General features: G+C 42.5%; 1 protein-coding gene across 5 annotated transcripts in view; it reads left to right on the plus strand.

Annotated features, from left to right (window-relative positions):
• The window catches only part of LOC110531736 (receptor-type tyrosine-protein phosphatase delta), a 614,032-nt gene that overhangs the window by 365,104 nt on the left and 230,690 nt on the right, over positions 1–18,238 (plus strand). For 3 of the 5 annotated variants that reach the window (XM_090183809.1, XM_090183808.1, XM_036987572.2), the window contains exon 9: positions 517–554. The exons of the other annotated variants lie outside the window; for them this stretch is intronic. The gene's annotated coding sequence lies outside the window, so the exon portion shown is untranslated. The remainder of the gene's footprint in view (positions 1–516; positions 555–18,238) is intronic. 5 annotated transcript variants of the gene reach the window in all.

Genomic DNA, 18,238 nt, shown 5'->3' on the forward strand with positions numbered 1-18,238 from the left:
AATCTCGCAATGCTCCTGAGCCACAATCTCTGACCTTTTGATTTTAATTAAGCAGCCGCTAAAATTAAAGCATCTCGGTTCCCCCCCCCCCCCCTCTCCTTAAGTCCCCCACTCTGCCTTGCTCAATAAACTTTTTTTCCCAGTGAAATAGATGGGAGATAATCCACATCGGAGCAGTGATTGAATATTGCCGTGGGAAGTTTTTAGCATGGCGGAATTAGGAGGCACATATGCCTGCCAAATGTAATCTGCTCATAATAAATTATTTGCCCTTTACACTGTACAAAGCAATGAACACAAGTGTTGGATTTAGTTGGAACTCAATTCTCACTGCTGAGGTTCAGTACGATTCACAATGTGTTTTGTTGGTTTTGATTGAGAAGTCGTGTAAGTTCCCATGTATACATTGAGTCATGAGACAACATTTCATTCTACCTAACCATGTTTCATATTCCCATTTGAACAATAGAGGTTGAATTATTTGTAATCGAATGTGTCTTGTCTTATGTCTTGCAGCTCTTGAATCATTGGGACAGTTGCTTGGGTGCTGAAAGGTAGGCTTTTGTGTTTTGTCACGTTTGTGTGGAAGTGATCTCAGATGCAATTTGTGGATACACATCATGATGGTCCATAAGTTACACTGATTCTGTCATTCATTAGAAGGACTCTTAGAGACGGACAAAAATGGTGAGTGAGTGAGTGAGTGAGTGAGTGAGTGGGGGTGTGAATGAGTGAGGGTGTGTGTGGCAGGGGGCTGTGTGTGTGTGTGTGTGTGTGTGTGTGTGTGTGTGTGTGTGTGTGTGTGTGTGTGTGTGTGTGTGTGTGTATGACATCACATGCTGTGCTCCAGTGAAAGTCCCACTATAGCATGTTGGTTGGACACATTTTCAACCGCCATCATATCCCAGCAGTTATGTTATTTATTTTTTACAATAGAGGCATATTGTGACATTTTACAGTAGCTGCATTTATTTCCTCACTTGAATTGTCTGTGGACTGCATTTGTGCTGCACAGGCATAATGGAAATCTTAGAGGGTAGAGAGAGAGAGAAAGAAACAGAAAAATAGAGAGAGAAAGCCCACTGCTCTTTTTTCAATTCTGTTTAATTGTCATTGTGCAAGAGATCAGCATGCCGCTTTAGCAGTCGCTGAGTTCTGCCCAGCCAATAAGAACTTGCGCTCAGCCGCGTCTGACAGTGATAAATGGCGCTGCGGCCGTCTCCCTCGCCCATCGTCCCTGTTAGCAGCTGAGCAATGCATTGTGGGAATGCGCAAAGACTGGCACGGCTGCGGAATGGGCCTTCAGGCCTTTCATTAATAACATGGATGCACTTAATGACACGTGTGTGAAGGTGCTTTTGTTTGTGTGTATGTGTGTATTAACTTTACACAAATTGAGGGAACCTGTGGCCATAAGTATTGGGCCTTTGAATGTGCCAGTTCATTTTTGACTACTGCTACACCGCAATATTGCGTTGTTTGGTTTAGGATGGTGAATTTGATGTTTTTGTCATGAAAACCATCTTTAAATATGACTTTCTGTCAGTCAGACAATCCATGTATTATTGTTTTTTTGCTGATGTTGAATGGAAGCCAAACACCTTACTGTGGTGATTAACCCACTGAGCTGAGGAGTCCATTGAACCTCTGTGAAAGATTCAACAGTAAACATTAGAACCGGTGCTTTAGTGAAAATTAAAGTTATTAGCCGCAAAAAAGTGTTGCCATTTTACTGTTGAATATCAGACCATAGTCTTGTTTTTATTGATCTTACATAATTCTCTCTTCAAAATTATATCCAAGATATATCTTATTTTAGGATATTAAGACATTCAGCTAGATGGATAAGGCAAACAGTTCTGTACATATAAGTTCTATTACGTAGAATAACAAGTCTTTACATCAAGGTTCACTTAAGATAAATTATTTTTACATTTTAGCAGACACTCTTATCCAGAGCGACTTACAGTAAGTAGTGAGTGCAGACATTTTCATACTTTTAAGTACAGGTCCCCCAATGGGAATCAAGCATTACAAGCGTCATGCTCTACCAACTGAACCACACAGAACCTAAAGTGTTTATAAACATAAAAAATGTTACTCTCTGCAAAATGTTCATTTGTGTCATTTTACTGAAAAGAAACATATATCTCGGGAAACTGTATAGGCTAAGTAAGGTATTGAACTCCCTTAACCTATTTACAGAAAAATTCAGAAGTTTACTATAGTTTTGACAAGTTGTTAGGACATCTACTTTGTGCATGACACAAGGCATTTTTTCCAACAATTGTCACTTATAATTCACTATATCGCAATTCCAGTGGGTCAGAAGTTTACAAACACTAAGTTGACTGTGCCTTTTAACAGCTTGGAAAATTCCAGAAATGATTTCATGGCTTTAGAAGCTTCTGATAGGCTAATTGACATAATTTGAGTCAATTGTCAATGTATTTCAAAGCCTACCTTCAAACTCATTGCCTCTTTGCTTGACATCATGGGAAAATCAAAAGAAGTCAGCCAAGACCTCAGAAAGAAATTGACATTTTGGAGAAATCTCCTCTGGTCTGATGAAACAGAAATAGAAATGTTTGGCCATAATGACCATCGTTACGTTTGGAGGAAAAAAGGGGAGGCTTGCAAGCCGAAGAACACCATCCCTACCGTGAAGCACAGGGTGGCAGCATCATGTTGTGGTTTTTTTTTTTGCTGCAGGAGGGACTGGTGCACTTCACAAAATAGATGGCATCATGTGGAAGGAAAATAATGTTGATGTATTGAAGCAGCATCTCAAGACATCAGTCAGGAAGTTAAAGCTTGGTCGCAAATGGGTCTTCCAAATGAACAATGACCCTTCCAAAGGACAACAAAGTCAAGGTATTGGAGTGGCCATCACAAAGCCCTGACCTCAATCCCATAGAAAATTTGTGAGCAGAACTGAAAAGCCGTATGCGAGCAAGGAGGCCTACAAACCTGGTCAGTTACACCAGCTCTGTCAGGTGGAATGGGCCAAAATTCACCCAACTTATTGTGGGAAGCTTGTGGAAGGCTACCCAAAACGTTTGACCCAAGTTTAACAATTTAAAGGCAATGCTACAAATACTAATTGAGTGTAAACTTCTTACCCACTGGAAATGTGATGAAAGTAATACAAGCTGAAATAAATCATTCTCTCTACTATTATTCTGACATTTCACATTCTTAAAAGAAAGTGGTGATCCTAACTGACCTAAGACAGGGAATCATTACTCTGATTAAATGTCAGGAATTGTGAAAAACTGAGTTGTATGTAAACTTCTGACTTCAACTGTATATTCTTCCTCTTTGTGGTACTATCCTGTTGTAGTGAGAAGAAACAGGCTGAGGTAGTCGAGGCATAATTAGTAATCTGCCGTGGACGCGTCAGCTCATGTTAGTGTTTCACTTTTAATTCCTTTTGTCTGTTCTCCACCGCTAGCATTTCCCCTTGTTTCGTGCAGCCGTGTGTGTGTGTGTGTGTGTGTGTGTGTGTGTGTGTGTGTGTGTGTGTGTGTGTGTGTGTGTGTGTGTGTGTGTGTGTGTGTGTGTGTGTGTATGTGTGTATGTGTGTGTGTGAGGTTCCTCTCTGCACCTGTTTACCATTCCCTTTTCTGCTTTGGCCTCCTGCTTTTTGTCTTTCCTCTATTTTGGATTTATAAAATGGAGGAAATGTTGAATTCAGGTTGGAGACTCATTCATCGCAGTAATGTGTGGACCAGACGGCGGGCTAGTCAGGCAGGCATGTGTGTATGACAGAGTTGGTGTAGCTGTGTCAGTCTGTATTGTGAATATAAGACTCTTTATAAATACTGTATGTGCCTGTTTGTGTGATATAAACTTGCGTATGGGAACTTGTGTATCATGTGTGTCATTTAATGGTGTGTCCATATGTGCGCATGCCAGTTTGTGTGCATGCCTTGGGAGGAATGTGTGTACGTGTATGCAAATACTGTGTGTGTGTGTGTGAAATACTGTGTGTGTGTGTGTGTGTGTGTGTGTGTGTGTGTGTGTGTGTGTGTGTGTGTGTGTGTGTGTGTGTGTGTGTGTGTGTGTGTGTGTGTGTGTAGATGTGCGTCTCAGGCAGGGGCGATGTGTTACGAAGGCAGATGAAAGGTGCTTTGAGGGAAACCCCACCTCGCTCTCTCTCCCTCTCTCCATTATCTCTCTCTCTGTCCATCTTCTCCCAGTCCACATCTCTCTCTGTCTATCTCTCTGTCCATCCTCTCCCAGTCCACCTTTCTCTGTCTATCTCTCTCCCCCTCACTCCCTCCCCCTCTCTCTCCATTCACTCTCTCTCTCTGTCCATCCTCTCCCAGTCGACATCTCTCTCTGTCTATCTCTCTCCCCCTCACTCCCTCCTCACCCTCTCTCCATTCTCTCTCTCTGTCCATCCTCTCCCCATCCACATCTCTCTCTCTCTCTCTCTCCCCCTCACTCTCTCTCTCTCTCTCTCTCTCTCTCTCTCTCTCTCTCTCTCTCTCTCTCTCTCTCTCTCTCTTTCTCTCTATCACTCTATGGCTCGCCTCAGTGCCAGTGTTGGCTGAACTCTCACTTTCCCCAGATGCGCGGTTGGCAGGGCTGTACTGAAGGACGACACATCGGGCATGTGAATTAGTCTGGAAGAGGGAGGGGAGACATCCCTGGAAATCAGGGATTGCTCTGCCCATGGATTAAAGGCTACATTAGGTACATGTGACACATCAGTCAGTGTATAATGCAATATCACACACCATATGGGTTGTTATTGAGTTATTACATACTTATTCATGTGTTATTACATGCTTATTGATGTGTAATAACATATTAATAAACATGTTGAGGTGTTATTAGCTCAGGTATGTCTTTAAAAATGGGTCTCGTATTAATATTATATTGTGTCTTAGATGATTGAATGGTAATATAACTTGCAAAGTTTAATAGTTTTGTAACCATTCGTTTTAACTTGTGTTAGTTTCTGTATTTATTTAATCTTTATCAATCGAGTGAAGCATCTTTGTGATCAAATCAATGGTAACAGCCTTTGTAAAGGGTACCTAATTGTAAAGTTTTACCAAATCCACCTTGGCAAGATACCATTCCTTTTCAGTTGGTTCTCTTCTGTCACACTACTCTACTCTAAGATGGAGCCAGATCTTAGTCCAACTGAGCAGTGGGGTTCAGGTGTGACTTGCAGTATGGGTTGCTGCCGGCGGCCATTTTAGCTAATACTATCTCAGCTGTAACACATGGCTGATGGATGATAGCTGTTGTTCCTTTTTCGGTTTGTCACGCTATGTCGGCCCAATAGAGGAGAGACACGGGGCTATGGACACATATTGCACTGTGTATGGTGTTGCTGTGTTGTAATGTTGTATTTCAATCCACTTCTGCACAAATGTAATGTGAACATTGTTATAGAAAAGGCTTATGCCCATACTGCTGCACCGACAAGGGTTGTGTAACAGCATTGAGAGAAGCACACTTGTGAAATTACATAACTCAGTTTCTGGGTTAGGGTTTCTATGTATTAGCAGTTGTGGGCCCATTACAGTCCTCGACAACAGACACAGCAATGTCCTCATCTCTCTTAGGGTGTGTACGTTAGGTCACTTCATTATGCTGTTGAGCCCCTATCATTGCTGTTCACTCACACTCATAGATACACAGAAATAAACAGAGAGAGAAAGAGAAAGAGAGAGACATACAGATAAATAGTTTGTGTAAATATAACTATATAAAAGTGTGTACTCTGTAGAAATGCCAGTGTTTGAGATGAACTATCATTTGGGTCATGGTCATTAACAAACTAACTTGAAAAACAAATCAGTTTGTGCATTTTTATTTGACTATTGTCTCCATTCCAGTCTTGACTCTTACTCGTCCTTTCAAAACTACTCCTCTCAATGGTCCCAAAGCTATTTAACCAAATCAATGAAGCATGAATGAATTCACCTTTTTTAAATGGAATTCTCACAGATTGAACATTGAATACACTCTTCCTCCATGTTAGATGCTGCGTTTTCATCCCAAATGGCACTTATTTTGACCAGTCAAAGTAGGGCACTATGTAGGGAATAAGGTCCCATTTAGGACACGGACTGCAAATCTCAAATTTGCCCGACTCCCTCAAACCAGAGCAGATTTGTCTGATTGTAATTCACTGGCCATTGTTTGGAGTGGTTGTGTGGCTTGTTTGCTATTGATTTATACTTTACTGTGCACAAATCAGAGCAATTGTTTCGAAGTATGCAGGGAAATCAATACCCCTAGCTGAGGGCTGGTCTTTACTGCATTCCTCTCAATGGCTCCAATTTATGTTTTAATTATGATGATCTACTCAGAAGTTTGAAGCTCGTCATCGGTTCTCCGACTTTACCTCGTAATTAGCCTTAACATGGCTGGGTGTTACGTGTTGTATTCCATGTTGTCACGAACTGCATGTGGATTCGTTTTGATCTATTGGCACTAATCACACCTCTGTAAGTTTCAAGAGTAGCGTCTTGTTTATAGAATGGTTTATTATTGGAGAGGATTTATGCTAGACTGTTAATTTGTAATGAAATACTGTTGGGATCAGTGAAGTCTCATTCTTGGAAAAGTGTCTGGCCCGGTCTCATATTCATACTTTGAAACACTTTCTGAATAAGGGCCCTGATTGTGGGTTGGACAACAGTGGAAGCAACCTTCCTCCAAATTAATTTGAGGAAAGAGTTTGACTGTCAGTGCTTAACAAGTAAGAGCTAGGGGATTTATACCGCAATGGCGTCACCCAACATCCAACTCTGTTCACGTGGACGACTCTTTATGGTCCACCTGTCAATCATCAAAGGAGCATATCAACATAGTAGGAAAACAACAACCATATAACTGTCATCTCCATCTCCACCTCCATCTCATTGGACAAGGTGGCTCCTAGACAGATTGTATGCCCCCTCTATCTTTATTCGAGATAGCTCATGCCATTAGGAGTGATTGCCCAACTCACTACTCTGCTGTAGATGTGGCTGCTGCTGGTTGAGCTTAAAGCAGTAAATTCTATTGAGTCGTATAATTAAGATATATCAATAAAACTGCAGTAACTCTTACTCCTGCTTCTCACGGTGGTGTGTGTGTGTGTGTGTGTGTGTGTGTGTGTGTGTGTGGTGGTTTGGTGGGTGGTTCGGTGTGTGTGTGTATTTGAAGGTAGCAGCTACTCTTCATGGTGTCCAGCAACAATTAAGGTAGTGATATACATCATAATACAATAGTTAACCATTAAAATACATTTTACAACAGATTTCACAATACATTAAGTGTGTGTCCTCTGGCCACTACTCTACTACAGCACACAATGCAGGTTTATGTGTGTGTATAGTGTGTATATTATTTGTGTTTCTACCTGTGTGTGTGTGACGCTTCACAGTCCTCGCTGTTCCATAAGGAGTATTTGTATCTGTTTTTTAAATCAGATTTTACTGCTTGTGTGAGTTACTTGATGTGGAATAGAGTTCCATGTAGCCATGGCTCTATGTAGTACCGTGCACATCCCATAGTCTGTTCTGGACTTGGGGACTGTGAAGAGACCTCTGGTGGCAAGACTTGTGGGGTATGCATGTGTGCTTGTAGATGTGGAATAGAGTTCCATGTAGCCATGGCTCTATGTAGTACCGTGCACATCCCATAGTCTGTTCTGGACTTGGGGACTGTGAAGAGACCTCTGGTGGCAAGTCTTGTGGGGTATGCATGCCTGAGCTGTGTGCTAGTAGTTTAAACAGACAGCTCGGTGCATTCAATATGTCAATACCTCTCACAAATACAAGTAGTTATGAACTCAATATCTTCTCTAATTTGAGCAAAGAGAGATTGACATGCATACTATTAATGTCTGCTGTACGTGTGCATTTAATGGTCAGTCGTGCTGTCCTGTTCTGGGCCAGTTGTACCTTTCCCATGTCCCTCTTTGTGGCACCTGACCATGCGACTGGGCAGTCGTCTAGGTGCGACAAAACTATGGCCTGTAGGACCTGCCTTGTTGATATTGTCGTTAAGGCAGTGCAGCGCTTTATTATGGAAAGACCTCTTCCCATCTTAGCATCTTATTCATTACAATATTTAGTTGAGGTTTAGGGTTTAGTGAATGATTTGTCCAAAATACAATGCTTTTAGTTTTTTAAATATTTAGGACTAACTTATTTCTGGCCACCCATTCTGAAACTGATTGCAGCTCTTTGTTAAGTGTTGTTGGGATTTCACTCGCTAAAGTAGCTGACGTGTGTAGTGTTGAGTCATCTGCATACATAGACACACAGGCTTTACTCAGAGCTTGTGGCAGGTCATAAGTAAAGATTGAAAAAAGTAAGGGTCCTATACAGCTGCCCTGCGAAATGTCTGATTCTTCTTGGATTATGTTGGAGAGGCCATTAAATAACACCTTCTGTGTTCTGTTAGACAGGTAACTCTCAATCCACAATGTAGCAAGGGGTGTAAAGCCATAACATATACGTTTTTCCAGCAGCAAAAAATGATCAATAATGTCAAAAGCCGCACTGAAGTCTAACAAAACCGCCCCCACAATCTTTTTATTATCAATTTCTCTCAGCCAATCATCTGTAATTTGTGTCAGAGGTGTTTATGTTGAATGCCCTTCCCTGTATCTGGTCAAACACAATTTTTTTTCAAAAAGTTTACTAAGGGTTGGTAACAAGCTGATTGGTAAGCTATTTGAGCCAATAAATGGTGCTTTACTATTCTTGGGGAGCGGAATGACTTTTGCTTCCCTCCAGGCCTGAGTGCACATACTTTTTTGTAGCTTAGATTGAAGAGATGGCAAATAGTAGTGGCAATATTGTCCGCTGTCATCCTCTGTAATTGTCCATCCAAGTTGTCAGACCCAGGTGTCTCGTCATTGTTGATAGACAACAACAAAAACATCACCTCTTCCACACTCACTTTACAGAATTCCAAATTACAATGCTTGTCTTTCATAATTTGATCAGTTATACTGGAATGTATAGGTTTGGCGTTTGTTGCTGGCTAGGGATGCACCGATATGACATTTTTGACTGACACCGATATCCGATATTTTCCTTGACATAAAACTTGATACTGATAACCAATATAAAAACTTGTTGCAGCCTTTTAAGCATTCTAGTACAGTTAAATAGTGGAATCACACACACACACACACACACACTGACCTAAAAATTATTTTGTTGGCATTTCCGTATGTCCCCATTACCAGTAAAACATAATCAAAACAAATTTATTTCACTTACTTGCTGTGCTGTTTCGTTATTCAATTCAACCAGGATTTCATTATACATGTCAAGCAGTGAAGTTTCAGCTCTGTCGGTCCGTGGCCTCTCTTCCTCGGTGCCCACTGTCACTGTGTCCATTTCCATCCTCTCCAGCTGTGTATGTAACATTTCAAGTAAACCCTGTTTCTTGTCCGCATCGAAGTAGCGGTCCTTGTACATAGCATCGAGCATGGTGGGGGGGCACAGTAAAGAGGCTCAGAGAGAATGGCGCTGAATTGCTTGTTCACAGCGTCTAGTAGCAGTTTTGTTGAGCAGGCGTCCCATGCCATAAGAGAGGGTATCACATATTTTGCAGACACATTTGATTAGCTTATTTCTCGAGTCAGTTGTTCGAATGGAGCTAGGAGTGTGTTTTTGTTTCCAAGTTTAAAACATGTTCCCAAATGCCATTGAAATGGCAGCAGCGGTATGAGAACCAGCACATTCTTGAGCATGCAATACGGCTTTACTCAGTACGAAATCCTCGTCGACCCACTGTGCTGTCAGACTCAGCATGCTCATGGGGCTGACATTGCTGGTCCAAATGTCAGTTGTGAAGCTAATAGCAGTGACGCCATAGCAAGTAGCTCATGGATGTGCTTTTCAACAGTACAGTGTAACTCCGTTAGGGCAACATCTGAATAATAGAGCCTACTCGATAGTGTGTACCGGTGCTCGAGGTGCTCAACCAGTCAGCGAAAGCTAACACCATCGACAGAGAACAGTTGATTGTCAAGGGCAATGAATTCCATCATCTTGGCGTTAATGGATTTCACCTTTGAGGTGTCTCGCTGAAATCTTCTTTCTCTTTCAAATGACTGGTTGACTTGTTGACTGCTCGATCCACACCGCAGACATTGTGGGCCAGGTTAGGAATGCTGTGTTGCACGTGTAGCGCTATATTTTTTGTGGCGTCATTACATTATCTACCTATGTTATATAGGTATGCACGTCAGCTTTGACATCAGTTTTGCACATCAGTGTTAAACTCGACATCGGGCTGATAATATTGCTGGCATTTGTAGTTAATATCAGCCAATTCCGATTTGCATACCGATGTATCGTGCCTCCCTATTGCTGGCATGTCATGCCCAAATTGCCAATGAAAAAATAATGAAAGTAGTCGGCAATTGTCGTGGAAATTCTTACACAGGGACACTCAAAGTCAATCTTAAATGAATCATTGTTTATTGTCAGTGCGCTGGAGAGGTTCCAACCAACTCAATGAACCATAGTACACATGTCATTCAGGAGCTCTCCCTGGGCAGACCCAGCAGTTGTCTTATATACGGCTATACACAGATAAGTTATATTTGCATGATTTAGCTAAATTAATTAATCATTACCGTTTTGTTTCATCCATGTGACAGACCAATCCTGGTTCATAACATGTGACAGGCCAACACCTCACAAGGCTTCTTTCTCTCTAAGCTGAGACCTTGAAACTGAGATATCTATTGTTCGTTCTCAAAACAAGGCCTGGGCGTACTGACGAATTGCAGCTACTGATAGTGAGGATTTGTACAGTCAGCCACTTGCATGAATACAGCAATTGGTTTATAGAACAGCACACTGATAGAACAGAGACATTAGTTATAAGAAAAGCACTAACATAAAAATTTCCCTTACACAATATCAGTGAATTTTGTGATGAATCTGATTCAATGAATGATGGCACTGAGTTTTCAGTCCCTTTGCTATAAAACTCAAATTTGAGCTCAGGTGCATCCTGTTTCTATTGATCATCCTTGAGATGTTTCTATAACTTGATTGGAGCCCACCTGATAAATTCAATTGATTGGATATGATTTGGAACGGCGCACACCTGTCTATATAAGGTCCCACAGTTGACAGTGCATGTCAGAGCAAAAACCAAGCCATGAGGTCGAAGCAATAGTCCGTAGAGCTCTGAGACAGGATTGTGTCGAGGCACAGATCTGGGGAAGGGTACCAAAACATTTCTTCAGCATTGACGGTCAAAGTTCTATCAACAGAGCTACAATAGTCTTTCAACCAGATGTAATACCAGTAGCCTGCTGAATTTCCCACAATGGTACCGGGCCTGAAATAATTTGCCGCTGTTTGGAAACGTTCAGAGCTAAAATCAGTGCTTTAAAATCAGTTTTCAGCAGTTCTGAGCTAGCCCTCCTAATGTCCTTTGACCTCACGTGGACTACAACAATGTCAGCCCCCGGCATCTGTCATAGAATGGTAGGAAGCAGCCTTGCAATGTTCTGTACTTGTGCTCCAGGATTGCACAGGGTTTTTGCCCCCGGAACCGAGAGGTCTCTCGTTCAGTGTGTGTATGTGTGTGTGTGTGTGTGTGTGTGTGTGTGTGTATGTGTGTGTGCGTGTGTGTGTGTGCGTGTGTGTGTGTGTGTGTGCATGTGTGTGTCAGAGTGGACGTGAACCTCTCACACAAAGTATACACTACACACTCAGCCTGTGAAGTAACTACAGAGTCTTATTGCAGTCGGGTCAATGGGCCTCTTGTGAAATCTGCAATGTTCCTTTAACAACAATGTTCTGTTAATTTGTCATTGGCGAGAATGTAGTTTGTGATTTTTTTATTGAGTAGTGTGCCTATAAAGTAATGTTAATCAATGCCTTATACAGTATACCTAGTAAATGAGTGGTGTAGTTATAGATAATAACATAAGATAATACAATTTGCTGTATTAGGCTGTAATTGTTCAAATGTGGTATATGACAATTAGGGAAAGAAATAGTAGTCTTCACACATTGCAGTAAAGCATTTGAGTTTGTGCCCAGAAACATTTCAAACATGCACTTTCACAGAACTCTCCCAAGTGATTCTGTTTTACCCCATGTACCTTCAAATACCAGCTTGGATATAACAGAGCCCCATTATGAGCTGCTTGTCCAGTCTCTAAAACTTCCCAGCTGTATCTTTGTACAGTGCAGGAAGAATTCTACAGTATCTGTCAAACAACAGCTGGCACCGGCAATGTGGTTCGGAGGCTACGGACGAGTGAATCATCTAAATCAAGACACTGACAGCACTTTAGCAAGCTGTGTTTCATAAGAGTCTGTCTCTTGTCTTTTATATGGAGAAATGAATAAAGGATCATGTTATTATGTCTCCCATTTGGCTGGTAGAGGTGTCCTCCCTGTGGTGGCGAACACATTGGGAAGTTTGAAGGATGGTTTAATGGAAAAAGACAAACTGTTGGAATAGATGTATTCTCCAAAGCAGTTCAGTTACCAGCGACAGCTGGTAGCGACAGCTACCAAGGAAATGCATTGCATGTAATGCATTCAGGATATAAGCTTTCAAAGACCTTATGAGTAGTTACACTATAATACCACACCTGTTTTGTATTGTATCAAGAATACATGTACAGCCATAATTCATTATAAAGGTTGCTTGGCGTGTCATGAAGGCTTATAGGTCTTTGTAGAACACACTACGTATTTTTTACACGAGGGCGGCTCAAAGAATCAATCAACAAGTCTAGCAATCTACATTATCAATCAATCACTCAAGCCGGCCCGGTTCAATTCCAACTGAACACACCCCTCCTTTTCTCTGTCTCCCTTATCCCCTTTGAAAAAGCTAGCCAGAGTGATTAACGATCACTATAGCGAGGAGACTGACCCTTCTCCCCTTCCTTCCTGCTTCGGACCTTCTCATATCCTAAAGCCCAGCACTGGGGGCGGAGCTTATCAGCTACAGGGGATCAGGCAATCTCCTCCACTTCAAACCGGGAGTCCATTGTGCCCGACCGCTGTCTGGATAATCTGTGTGGCTAGCTGACAGATCTGCCGTGGACACACACACACACACACACACACACACACACACGCTTACACACACACACACACACCCTCGCACACACACCCTCACCAACACACACAAGCACACACACACACAGACATACAGGTTCACATGTTCACACACACACACACAGATCTGATGGGGTCAAGCACAATAACAGGATCACAGGGAGAGATGGAGGTCCTGGTCTGGGGCTTGTTAAAGAAAAGGAGAGAGGGGATGGAGAGGATAGAAGCAGAGGGGATGAAAGAGAGAAGGGACTGGTATTAGGTGTGATTGAGCGCTTGTCAGGGGGTTTTGGCGAAACGGAGCTGAGCCGGCGATTAAGATGAGGGAGGAGATTCTGAGTCGGTACGCACACGCATACACACTCACCAGTGGTGGTTCGTGCAGTTTAAGATGAGGGAGGACGATAAACATTTTTATGAGCATGGCCTTATTTCTATTACAGCATTTTGGATGACTGTCATTCATATTCCATTCACCCAGCTCAATGTAACATCGATAGGTTTAAGCTACTACATTATACTCAAATGTTCCCTATACAGATCATGAGGTTGCTACAACCTAGCCTACGGATGACAGTTTACAACGTAGGTGCACAGGTTGAGATAAGAAAAATGTAGTTAAGGTGACAAAGTGACACATTCAATACCACCTTGCACACTCTTGCCTGCACCTATCTGATCTAGGGTGTAATCATTAGTCCAGCAGTTGCAAATTGGACAAAATCAGGTATGTTTATCCCTGTTTCATTTTGTTTGCTTCCATTTAAGAAATGTTTTTCAACAGAATCGGCGGAATGAATACACCCCTGATCACACACAAACACAGTTCACTTTCACAGCAGCAACATACAAACAGTATGAACATTTTGCTCATTGTATAATTCCTTCTCGCATCTATATGCTCCCCTTCTCTCACCTTTTCCCTTCCCTTGTGCACTTCAGTGCACAACACATCAGCTGTCTGTGACCAGGCAAAAAAATACTTTCCAAGCCAAACCTTTATATCATAACCGCTAACTGCAAAACACAGCTTACGTCGTTGTCATCATATTGGCTAACAACATTAGTAACGTCAAATTCAACATAGCTACTAGAACTAATGCACGGGTATGACAAAACATTTATTTTTACGTTGGTAACCAGTTTATTACATTGGTAACCAGTTTATAATAGCATTAAGGCACCTCAGGGGTTTGTGGTACATGGCCAATATACCACCGAAAAGGGCTGTATCCAGGCACTCCGAGTTGTGTCTTGTATTAGAACAGCCCTTAGCTGTGGTATATTAGCTTAAGTATACCCGCTACAATCATGCAGTACAGAGTACAGTCAGCAATAAGTTTAGCAGTTACACCGGCGGGCAATCAATTAATAAAACCAAAGCTTACATTGACATGAAACAGTTGCCATTTTGGATAGCCATAACCAGCTAGTTAAATTAGCATCTGAGTCGGGTGTTTGAGTAGGCTAAACTAGCTCGCTGCATTCACTAGCTAAGTAAGTGAAATTGAAAGTGAAAACAAAATACAAGGAAATATAGCTATCTCTCTCTCTCTCTCTCTCTTGTTTCTCCTTAATTTGTGAAAAATGTATTTGTTCAAAACTGTTCAGCTGTTCTCTTTCTCTTTCTTTGTGTCAATTACTCACCACATTTTATGCACTGCAGTATTAGCTAGATTTAAATTATGCTTTCAGTACTAGATTCATTCTCTGATCCTTTGATTGGGTGGACAACATGTCAGTTCATGCTGCAAGAGCTGTGATAGGTTGGAAGACTTCCTCCGGAAGTTGTCATAATTACTGTGTAAGTCTATGGAAGGGAGTGAGATCAATGAGCCTCCTAGTTTTTGTACTGAAGGCAATGTACCCAGAGGAGGATGGAAACTAGCTGTCCTCCGGATACACCATGGTGCTACCCTACAGAGTGCTGCTGAGGATACTGTAGACCTTCATTGCAAAAGAGTGTTTTAATAAATTATTTGGTGACGTGAATATTTTTAGTATAGTTTTATCTAAAAATTATTTGAAATTCAATGAGGAGGATGGTCCTCCCCTTCTTCCTCTGAGGAGAATCCACTGACACACACACTCTCTCTTTCTCACAGTACACACACAACACACACACACAAATTCAAACGCAACAACCAAACACAATTACCTTCAACTACCTTATAAAGTTAATTGAATATACCAACAAATTAAACGTCCAATCAAACAGCCCTGCACATAGGTCAAGGTACAAGGGGAGACTGTGAAAACAACATAACAAACAACCATCTATTCACTCCCTTTGTTGGGAGCGGACCTTGGTCCAAATACTATTCTAAATGTTTCAAATACTTTAAGCATTTGCTTTAATCTGCGTAGTGTCAGATGGGTGGAATTAGCATTTTTCGGACTATTCTATTAGTTCAATTGTGCCAGGCGAGGGAGAGAGAGAGAGAGAGAGAGAGAGGGATTATAATAAATAGTAGGGAAATTAAAAGGTCATAAGCAGAAATCTAAGTGGAGGTGATGCACATTTTACGCCTGTGTATCCTGACAGCATGGGGCCAAAGTGTGATGCACACAAACACACATGCACACACCCACACACACAGAGACCCTGTGAGGCAGTGTGGTAGGCAGTGACACATAGCTAATGCCTTGTCACACAGGCTGTCGGCAGATTAGCCAGTGGATTACACCACAGACATTAGATGTGCACAGAGCGAAAGGGCACAAACACGGGAGAGGAGAAGAGAGGGAATGCTTTGGGGACAAGTGGAGGTGAGGATGGGAGTGTGGCAAGAGAGATGAAGGAGAAAGAAAGGTAGAGAAGGGAGTGTAGGAGAAGAGAGGAGGGTGGGGGAGAAGAGAGGAGAGTGGAGGGGAAGAGAGGAGAGTGGAGGAGAAGAAAGGAGAGTGGAGGACAAGAGAGGAGAGTGGAGGACAAGAGAGGAGAGTGGAGGAGAAGAGAGGAGGGTGGAGGACAAGAGAGGAGAGTGGAGGAGAAGAGAGGAGGGTGGAGGAGAAGAGAGGAGGGTGGTGGAGAAAAGAGGAGAGTGGAGGAGAAGAGAGGAGAGTGGAGGAGAAGAGAGGAGAGTGGAGGAGAAGAGAGGAGAGTGGAGGAGAAGAGAGGGGAGTGGAGGACAAGAGAGGAGAGTGGAAGAGAGGAGGAGAAGAGAGGAGCGTGGAGGAGAAGAGAGGAGCATGGAGGAGAAGAGAGGAGAGTGGAGGGGAAGAGAGGAGAGTGGAGGGGAAGAGAGGAGAGTGGAGGGGAAGAGAGGAGCGTGGTGGAGAAGAGAGGAGAGTGGAGGAGAAGAGAGGAGCGTGGAGGAGAAGAGAGGAGCGTGGAGGAGAAGAGAGGAGAGTGGAGGAGAAGAGAGGAGAGTGGAGGGGAAGAGAGGAGCGTGGAGGAGAAGAGAGGAGAGTGGAGGAGAAGAGAGGAGCGTGGAGGAGAAGAGAGGAGCGTGGAGGAGAAGAGAGGAGAGTGGAGGAGAAGAGAGGAGAGTGGAGGGGAAGAGAGGAGAGTGGAGGGGAAGAGAGGAGAGTGGAGGAGAAGAGAGGAGGGTGGAGGAGAAGAGAGGAGGGTGGAGGAGAAGAGAGGAGCGTGGAGGAGAAGAGAGGAGAGTGGAGGAGAAGGCATGAGGTCATGGGGAGGAAAAGGGTAATGATGGCAATGGAGATTGAAGGGGTGGAAAGAGCGAGACTGGAGCCAAATAAAACATGAAGTGGGGAGAATAGAAAAGAAGAAAGGACAAATATGAAAAACTGATGAGGTAGGGGATGGAGGGGAATGGAGTTGAGGAAATGCAGAGAAGAGGAGGAGTGGTAAGTGTAGTGCCTCCAAAATAGGAGAGGATGGGAGGAGAACTGAGGACAAGAGGGGCGAGAAGGAGCTGTGTGCTGAGGGAAGTGGAAAAGAGAGTGCATGAAAAATTGCACAGAGAGAAAGAGTGGAGAGGAGAGAAGAGAGATGACAATGAGGGGACCATTGTAGATTGGAAGAGAGGAATGAGAGGGCAGGTGGAGGAGAGGGAAGTGGAAACTGGCATAAAGTGCATTCAAAGTAGACGAGAGGAAATAAAGAAACACACAGGAGAGGAAAAGAGGATCGTGCCATATAACATTGGAAGAAGTGACTAAGGGATGTTGAAGAACACCAGATGGAAAGTAGACAGAATTAAGGTGCCAAAAAGGGAGGGAGAAAGAGGACTAGGAAATACAATAGACAAAATTAAACCCGTTGACATACTGGCCATGCTCTAGCCTCTAGTAACTCCCCATCCCGGGTCCGGGAGCGTAATCATCAACTGACACTAGCATAATGCAACGGACATAAATATTCCTAGAAAATATTCCTATTCATGAAAATCACAAGTGAAATATATTGAGACACAGCTTAGCCTTTTGTTAATCACCCTGTCATCTCAGATTTTCAAAAATATTATTTTTGTAGGCGAAATAGCTCCGTTTGTTCTTCACGTTTGGCTGAGAAATCACCTGGAAATTGCAGTCATGTAAACACCGAAAAATATTCCAAATTAGCTCCATAATATCGACAGAAACATGGCAAACGTTGTTTATAATCAATCCTCAAGGTGTTTTTCAAATATCTATTTGATAATATATCCACCGGGACAATTGGTTTTTCAGTAGGACCGATTGGAATAATGGCTACCATTTTACGCGAGAATCACTCTGGGAGCTATCAGGTGACCAGTTGTGCAATGTAGCCGCTTACGGGTATTCTTCAACATAAATGCGTAAAACTACGTCACAATGCTGTAGACACCTTGGGGAATACGGAGAAAAAGTAATCTGGTTGATAGCCCATTCACTGCTCAATAGGGACGCATTGGAACGCAGAGCTTTCAAAAGATGAGTCACTTCCGGATTGGATTTTTCTCAGGCTTTCGCCTGCAATATCAGTTCTGTTATACTCACAGACAATATTTTTACAGTTTTGGAACCTTTAGAGTGTTTTTTATCCAAAGCTGTCAATTATATGCATATTCTAGCATCTTGTCCTGACAACATATCCCGATTACTACGAGAACGTTATTTTTCCAAAAATGAAAATAATGCCCCCTAGTCACAAAAGGCTAGAAAGTTCATCCATTAATATCAGTCCAGATTAAATCCAAAGTGACCTATCAGTTAATCGTGACGTCAATATG

This window comes from Oncorhynchus mykiss, chromosome 9 (assembly GCF_057628025.1).
Source record: "Oncorhynchus mykiss isolate SJ-2025 chromosome 9, ASM5762802v1, whole genome shotgun sequence".
Taxonomy (NCBI): domain Eukaryota; kingdom Metazoa; phylum Chordata; class Actinopteri; order Salmoniformes; family Salmonidae; genus Oncorhynchus; species Oncorhynchus mykiss.